Source organism: Garra rufa, chromosome 10 (assembly GCF_049309525.1).
Source record: "Garra rufa chromosome 10, GarRuf1.0, whole genome shotgun sequence".
NCBI lineage: Eukaryota > Metazoa > Chordata > Actinopteri > Cypriniformes > Cyprinidae > Garra > Garra rufa.
Window position 1 is genome coordinate 26,720,460 of NC_133370.1, and position 9,369 is coordinate 26,729,828.

The 9,369-nt window shown below is 34.8% G+C and overlaps 1 protein-coding gene across 1 annotated transcript in view; it reads right to left on the reverse strand.

Moving 5' to 3' along the window:
• The window catches only part of pld1a (phospholipase D1a), a 45,202-nt gene extending 37,331 nt beyond the window's left edge, over nucleotides 1–7,871 (reverse strand). The window contains exon 1 of the mRNA XM_073848619.1: nucleotides 7,757–7,871. The gene's annotated coding sequence lies outside the window, so the exon portion shown is untranslated. The remainder of the gene's footprint in view (nucleotides 1–7,756) is intronic.
• Between the last annotated feature and the right edge of the window lie 1,498 nt (nucleotides 7,872–9,369).

Consider the following 9,369-nt stretch of genomic DNA (forward strand, 5'->3'; position numbering starts at 1 on the left):
GTGCAGTCGTGGAATTTACCAACAAGGACTAACTAAACCAAGCTCACCAGCCAAACCTTGACCCCTTAGTTTGTTGTTGCTATTTAAGACGTTTCCTTTTTCAGTCAGGCCAAAAGTTCAGAGGTCAAATGCCTTCTCCTGTGCAGCATGGAATCCCTCTAGTAATATTAATTTAATAATACACACAAGATTACATCAGTGTCATTCTCTTACTAAAAAAAGCTATTAAAAAGGAAATCATATCTGTTTTCTTGATATATCTTGGAGCAAATCCAACAAAATTCCCTAATACCCAAAACAGTCCCAGAATCACACTAATAGTTTCTTTTGGGTCATTCCGTGTCAAATCAAATTTTTGATTTCGCTAATATTTATTCTGAGGAAAGATACACATAGTGATAACAGCCAAACTATTAAATGTCATGGATGAATATTTACTAAGTAATCTACTATTTTGTAGAGGGAGGTCAAAATGGCTATTTTCACCTTCGATTCAGAGTCAAGGGGGGTAAAAATGACTTTAGAAAGATGGCAGCATAATTATCTTATTTTTACACAGAGATTGGTGGTTATATTAGTAAAATATGTTGACTTTAGCAATTTTTGTTGCATTATGTGCCAATGGTGACCATTCAAAAATGGGGAAACAACACTTTTCAGGTTTTTCTCTAAAGTTTGCATGCCTGTAACTCAAGCAGTATTAAAGATATTTGAATATTTTAGATATTGGGTCTTGATAAACTTTCCTTTTAGCATCTTTATATTTTAAAACTCTATGAGATTTGGTTCCAGAGGTATTGGAATTTTAACATGGCTCCAGAAGTAATTAATTAAAATGTACACATTATCAGTGGTCAAAAACCAAATGTGATCAGTTTGAAAAAATATGATACTTATTTTCTTTTAAAAAGGAATGTCTGAAGAACAAATGATGTTAAAACTAGACATGTATCTCGTTTCTTTCTCGCAAGACAACTGCACTGAACATACCAGTCTGAGTGCCATAAATACTCTTTTTCCAAAGTTTGAGTGCCTATAACTCAAGAAGTATTAAAGATATCACAATATGATTTTATATTCTAGTTCTTCATAAACTTTTCTTTTAGAATCGTAATTTTCAAGACCCTACATCATTCAGTCCCAGTGATATGGTAATCTCAATGAGGCTCCATGTCCAGTTGAATGTTACCCATTTTCAGAGGGTGAAAACCAAATGTTGGTCACTTTGTGTACAGCTGATACTTATTTTATTTAAAGAACAATGTCTGAAGAAGAATGTTGAAATTAGAATTGTATATTGTTTGCCTCCATCAAAACAATTGCATAGAACTTAGCTGGCTGAGTGCTAAAAGTCCACTGAAATGGTCAAGTTGAGGCACATTACCTTGCTTTCTGAAACATTTTCAGGAATATTTGGAAAAAGGTATTTAGTTTTTTGCTCAAAATTTGAGCCGGGGACCTCTGGTTGAGTTGACACGGAATGACCCTTTTACAGAAACACAAATCCAAGAAGCTGTTAATTGCTTATGCCTTTACTATTCCCCTAAAATTAATTTGTCGTGGCAAGATCGAAAGAATGAATATAAATTTAGAATCTGTGAAGGGTAAATGACAGGATTGCTGACCCATCTAAAACTATAAATACAGGTAGACTATAGAGAGGGAGGTGAGATGATGCCACAACAGAATGATCAGAAGCCACTGAAGCCATTAAACATATTGCAAAATCATCACCAATACAGATAATAATGGATGTGCGGCAGAATGGAAAAGTGCTTTAAAAGCTCTGTAATCACAGCTGTGGGTTATAGGCCTACAGTAAAAAAAAAATCTCACAGTATGTGAAGAAAACATAATAGAGCAACAGGATATAAAGTACAAAGGAAAAATAAAGAATGACTGAAATAAAAATGCTGAAACTGAGCATCTGAGTAACACTATACACACTGTTGCAAGCCGTTCACACAACAAAGTCGTCATTTGTGTTGTTAAAACAAAAATATCATTATTAAAAGCAAATAAGAGGAAACACAGGGCTCCTCTTTCGATTTCTCTCACAAAGACTCTAGTTGATTCCTTTAGACTGCAGTAATTTTGCTGCCAAGTGCATGTTCTCTCTATAACCACCCCACAAAACCTTCTATTAAACATAATGGAACATTTTCTCCTCTCATTGGCTGGTTGCGATGGGCTGCAGCGTGTAGATACTGGCTGGTCTATTCAGTCTGATCGCTTAATGACCATTTAAATGTGTGAAACAGGAATAATATGTGCTGGAGAGAAACTAAAACGTTTGAACTTCCCTTCTTACGTAAGTCTAACGGTAAGGTGTGGCTCTTTGGCAACTCTATGATCTGAACTCCATATGACGTCAGCTTTTCCAGTCAAGCTACCTTTGGAAGCTTCTGCTTAAGTCAGAGAAACTAACTTTTAGTCCTTCAATCCTCAATTACAGGAGACTGAAAGTTATTTAATCTTTTTACAAACAAAGAGACTGGTATGTTTCAAAACATCTTACAGTATTTATATTGCAAATTCTTTTCACTGTTCACCGGAGGCATCAATCTAGGCATTCTTTCTTCTCAAAGTCAACATGAAATTGGAATGCTGTTTTCCTTGCTTGATGTTCCTAGTCTTTCTGTGAAAGAGAAAATTGAAGTTGTCTGTGTAATATCAAATCTCAATATAATAACTCAGTTTTCCTCTAAAATGACTTCCCTTTTCCACTGAGATCACTTGGCTACTGGGAATATATTATAGAGTCAATGACGGAAAAGGGGTTTGAGACAAAACAATAAAAGTTCTACACTTTTAAAATTAGCTTTTTTCCGCATACATGAGGATGTATCTGGTTTAATTTTATTTTGAGCAAAAAAATCATGACTATCCTACATTTTAAACACATTTTGCAGAAAATGTAATTTAGTGTAACTGCTTCATAAACCAAGAAATCTTGTAAAGAGATATATTCAGCAAAAATCATTAGATGACATTAAAAGACTATTTAAGGATCAATAAACCGTGATTTTACATCTTTAAACATCTAAAATCTAATACAATTTAGCATGATCACTTTTTCTTTTATATATTTTAATAGTTACAGGTCAGAATAGGTATGTTGTTTCATTTTTACAAAAATATACACTACTAGTCAAAAGTTTTTGAACAGTAAGATTTTTTTATGTTTTTGTTCTTCTGCTCACAAAGCCTGCATTTATTTGATCCAAAGTACAGCAAAAACTACAATTTTGAAACATTTTTACTATTTAAAATAACTGTTTTCTATTTGAATATATTTTAAAATGTAATTTATTCCTGTGATCAAAACTAACTTTTCAGCATCATAACTCCAGTCCTATCACATGATCCTTCAGAAATTATTCTAATATGCTGATTTGCTGTTCAACATTTTTATTATTATTATCATCAATATTTACTGTTGAGTACATTTTTATTCAGGAATCTTTGATGAATAGAAAGATCCAAAGATCAGCATTTATCTGAAATAAAAAGCTTTTGTAACATTATACACTATACCATTCAAAAGCTCGGAGAGAGTGAAAAAAATTATGGGAAAGAAATGATAGAAGTTAATACATTTATTTGTGATGATAAAGACGTTTATAATGTTAGAAAAGATTTCTATTTCAGATAAAAGCTGCTCTTCTGAACTTTCTATTCATCAGAGAAACCTAAAAAAAATCTACTCCGCTATTTACAACATAATAATAATAATAATAATAATAATAATAATAATAATAATAATAATAATAATAATAATAATAATAATAATAAATGTTTTTTGAGCAGCAAATCAGAATGCTAGAATGATTTCTATACGATCAGGTGACTGGATTACTGATGCTAAAAATTCAGCTTTGAAATCACAGGAATAAATTACATTTTAAAATATATTCAAAAAGAAAATAGATATTTTAAATAGTACAATATTTCAGAATTTTACTGTTTTTGCTGTACTTTAGATCAAATAAATGCAGGCTTGGTGAGCAGAAGAGACTTATAGGCTTAGAGTTATAGCATGCTTTTATCCATATAAAATCTTTTGTAAATTTTATTTGATGTTGTCACTAAAATGGGATGCCTGCTCTTTGACCCATGAGCATTATTTCAAAACACTCTTTTTCTAGCAAACTCATTAAAAAACAATTACAACCTCTCTCCATTCTGGCACAGAACTCCAATTTTCTATTTTCCCAATCTAATCGATTGCAGCCCTACATTTCACTCAGAATACATCGGTTTGGCTTTAATTCATTGTATATGCTGGCCGTGTTTACAATAAATATACCGGACAGTCTAGGTAGTGCATGGTTTAAACAATAGAAGTACTGGTAGAGAGGTTGCTAATGGAGGGACTCATTCATTCTCTCTGTGTGGGTGAACATTTATGACTGTGGTATCTCATGCATGTCTCCCACCTGTGTACTGACCTTTAGAGCCAGCTTTAAAGAGGTGCACAGGTCAAAGAGAAGCAGTGAATCAGACACGTCAACTATCACACCGTTGGCACAATATTGCATTTTTATGATTCTTCTAAAATCATCTATAAGCCAACCACTACAGTCTCAGATTAGGGCATTCCTGGGTAAGGGTGTGTGCACAGTATTTAATGTTTACTGATATACATGTGACTTAACGATAAAGCTCTGTTCTGTGTGCTTGACACACAAAGCCTAATTCCTCATACGCTGCAAGTGAATCTATTTAGGAACCAAACCAAACCCAAAACACTCTATTTCAAAGTAACCAAATATGCAATCATGCTAAGCGGTCATTTAAAACTATGGGAACTAGCATTTACTCCTCCACAGGGAATCGTTTGCCTTCTGGCTTCTTTAGTTGGGGTCTGAAAGGCGTAACTTACAGTAATTATCGATATGACAGCAGTGCCTGACCAAACTGGATGAGAACAAAACTTGAACTGAATTAAACTGGATTAAATGGTCTTCTGTAGAGCTACACTCTTAAAAATAAAGGTAGAAGAACCTTTTTTGCTTAGATGGTTCCATAAAGAACCTTTCACAAAAGAACCTTTCTGTTTCACAAAAGGTTCTTTGTGGTGAAAGAAGGTTCTTCAGATTATAAAAAGAGATGGTTCTTTAAAGAACCTTTGACTGGATGGTTATTTGTGGAACCAAAAATGGTTCTTCTATGGCTGTGAAGAACCTTTTAAAGCACCTGCATTTTTAAGAGTGTACAGCAGTTGAATAGAATCAACACTGAACGGACTTAAGCTGAGTAATGACACTACTGTTTATTGATAAACACTGTTATTGATCTGAACTAAACCATAACTGAATGGATATTAGCTAAATAATGACACTATTGTCTTTTAAAGCTATTTTACAGCAGAATCTGAACAGTCTCCATTTAGTTTCCATAATTGATTTAGCTGTTGTCCTGTTTAACTTTCTGAAGTTTGTTTTGACACAATCTGTATTGTATAAATCTCTAATAGAAATAAAGGTGACCTGACTTCAGTTTGTCCATCAATATGCAATATGTTTGTCCAACAGCAGTCTCAGAGATGTGTTTGAATTGAATCAAACTTAAACAAAATAAACACAAGAAAAACACATGAACCTTTAGGCTCTCTGTGCCTCCTAATAAACAAATCATGATTTAAATGATCTACGGCAGGACAAGCTGTGCAGTGAACTGTGAAAAATAACAGTACAGTGAGACCTTTAAAGGGATAGTTCAACCAAAAATGAAAATTCTGCCATTAATAACTCATGTCATTCCAAACACATAAATTAAGATTTTTTTGACACCGTGTTTATGTACATGTGGTACTCCTGATGTAGGAGCCATTCTGGCGTAGAACCCATATGCGCTGTGCCATGTTTACAAGCAGAAGAAGACGCACTTTGTACATAAAACAGTGTTCAGAAACATGTCTGAAGATTTCAACAGAGTGGAGGACTTGCAATTTTTTGCCCAGCCTTATTATTTTAAACCAGAATATACGGAGAATGAACTAAGAGAGATGGATGTTCTACGTCAGAACGCTGGCTCCTGCGTCAGCAGCACCACATGCATGCATTATAGTACTCTCATGAAAGCTTAAATAGTGAAATGAAGTTGTTTTTGTTTTCTTTGCACACAAAAATATTCTCATAGCTTCGTAACATTACGGTTGAACCACTGAGTTCACATGGACTATTTTAATGATGTCCTTAGTACCTTTCTGGGCCTTGAATGTTGAAAGTGTCAGTTGCGTTGCTTTCTACGCACGGTCAGAAAGCTCTCAGATTTGATCAAAAATATCGTCATTTGTGTACCGCAGATGAAGGTCTTACTGATTTGGAATAGCATGAGGGTGAGAAATTAATAACAGAGTTTTCATTTTAGGGTGAACTATCCCTTTAAGAGCATTTTCTATTATCTATCTTTCTCTTTCTACATATCTACCATACATAAAATGTACTTGAGAAGTAATATTGTGTAAAGACAATATTTTTTATTAAAAAATAAGACACGACATACTAATGTAAATGCTACTTTCGGCAGTATACTAATTTATCTTCTTCTGCACAAACCTGTTTAACATCAGTGCTATTTTGTGTACTCAACTCTAGCAATACACAGATAATGTTCTTTTCTTTTGCACACTGTGGATGGGATATCAGCTGTTGCTTCCTGCCAACAAGTTCCTGCCCATTGTAATTTGTCATGGAGACAAGGCTCAGTGACTTTGGGAGGAGACAAAAAAATATTATGCAACCATGTACCTTAGAGCTTTATGAGAAACTATGCTATAGACCCTTGAATCACTTGTGTGTGTTGGGGCACGCATGCAACTAAAGAACTGTGGGAATTGTTAGCGTTGTTGTTGGAAAACGTGAAGCCTTGTGAATGAAATTACTGCAAGCTCACTCTAAAAGCAGATATCATCATAGATTCATGTGAGCATTTTAAACACAGGCAACAAAAGCAGCCTAGTTATTTTTAATATTGACATGGGTTTAGAAGTTTTTGTGGGAAAGACAATCTCCATCTAAGTTAAAAAAGTCTTTGCCAACCTGTTGTGAAGTTTCACAAGACTGTTTCTCCTTTTGAGAAAGCCTGATTTTCATTTAGATCTGTTTCTAGAAAGCATGCACTTTGCACCTGAACATGGTTTTTATGACAGGTTGTTCACCACACAAAACAGCATTACAGTTATATCTTGTGCCTTTTTACACGTCTGTCTGACTGTTAGTGAGGTGTGTTTGTGATAGCATGAAGTTCCCAGGGTCAGAAGTCTCTTGCGTTCTGATTAATGGATAACATGATTGAAGTATAAGAGATAAGCAAACAAAACAGAGGGCCATTTAAAACACAAGCTAGTGAAAACACAAATAGCTGTCAGAACAAAGGGTGTACTATATTATTGTTATAGTAAATTGAGTTAAAATGTAATTCATTCAATTGTAGCATGCTGTATTCCTGCCTGTGGGTACAGCTGAAAAAACAAGAGAGGGATTTTGGAGCCTGAGCAAAACCAAGTTGACTTTTCTCTCTTGTGCACTGGTCACACATTCCACCACGGATACAAAAGCCTCTCACACTGGGGTGACACAGGAGCCAAGACATATCGGCACCAGAAAGACTTTCACATTTCACAATTAAACAAGCACACAACCAGAACTGTTGCTAGAAATTTCCAAGTCTTCACTCCCTATAACTCTGCAAGTTAAGACACAAGTTTGAAGCAGAGCAAGAAACAACAAGCAAACAAAGTTTTGCTGACCTGTCTTGGTAGACGTGATTCCCACATGATAAATCAGCTGTTCGACTCCCACAACAATAAAAGACTAACTCATAGCTTTGCAGCGTTAAAAGAGTCTCTCTCCCTTTCTGTGACTCCAAACAGACTAAACAAGAGGGCAGTGGAGAGATCAGTCATAGGCCAATGTGTTTGAAGGGGGCGGGGCTTTTCCTGGGTTCTGAAGTGTCAGACACAGATACCCAGCCAATCGAGCACAGCAAGTCACAACATGCTCCTCCTCTTTTCAGCTATTTTATGCATTTAGATTCACTGATATCACCCCATGGGAAAAAGAAGCACGTGTGAGATGTCTGTAATGGTTCAGTTGTTTCTCTCAGATTAAACAAAGACCATATGGAGACATTTCTTCTGAGAATATAGCAGGGCCGGATTTAGCCAATCCGGCTTCCAATGCTTCTCTTTCTTTTTGGAATTACTAGACACATTTCACTATGTCTTTTCAAATGCCTAGGTCTGTTTAATTTCCTTAATTATAAGATTTCTAGCACTGGTTTTAAACGTTTATTCAAGCAATAATATATAAATGATCTCATGTATATGCTTGTTTAAAACCAGGGATTAAAAACGAATTCAAGTAAAAACGGTATTGTTTCTTTACATTTCCAGAGAGCGAAACGAACGAAATTAAACATTACTTAATAAATTCAAAGCACTATAATTTCCTTATTCATTTGATAAAACTATTAATATATATAAAATAATATTATTTTGTCATATTCGTGATTCCTGAATTTCTTTTGAAGTGCATTCGTTATGTTTGTATAAGAAAATTCGTTAACCTAGCCTATTAAGTTGATTTAATATTCTTGATGATTTTTTGAAGAAGTTAAAAGTTAAGAAAAAGGGAATTAGCTTGTAGTCTATATATATTTAGGGCTATAGGCTAATCTTTTTCTTAACTTTTATTACACTGTAGATCGAAATTAAATTAATTATTGATCATATTTAACATCGGAGAATCACTGACATAATTTAGAGTAGCCTACTTCGAAAACGAAACTATTTAAATCTGTATAAAGGAAAGACAAAATAAATCACAACAAGAACAATCTGTATTTTTCTTGTAATCAAGAACATTTCTTTTGACAAAATTACCTAATTAATGCGGAATGATGTTTGACAGTGAACACATCTCCACCGCATAGCCGCATATAATCGCAAATATTAAACATGCGGGTCAGGAAGCAGGTCGGGTTCTTTTTTTTTTTTTTTTTTTGCGGTCTGAGTTGCGGGCGGGTTAGTTGAAAACATCCGTCGTGTTCGGGTTGTTTATACATTGACCCGTGCATCGCTGCTCCCTACGCATCTACCAATCAGTAGCTAGTTTGAAAGCGAGCAAAGAGTGCTCTGACCATTTTACTTTAAATTTTTGTGAAATTCGGAATTTTGCATGCCTTCACGTTTGGGGGGGGGGGGGGGGGGGGGGCAGTCACAGCATTTAGGCTTGCCCATGTCCGGCCGGAATATAGTAATCTCATGTATCACAAACCCAGTCTTAAGTAGCATGGGTGTATTTGTAGCAATAGCCAAAAATACATTGTATCGGTCAAAATGATAGATTTTTATTTTTTGCC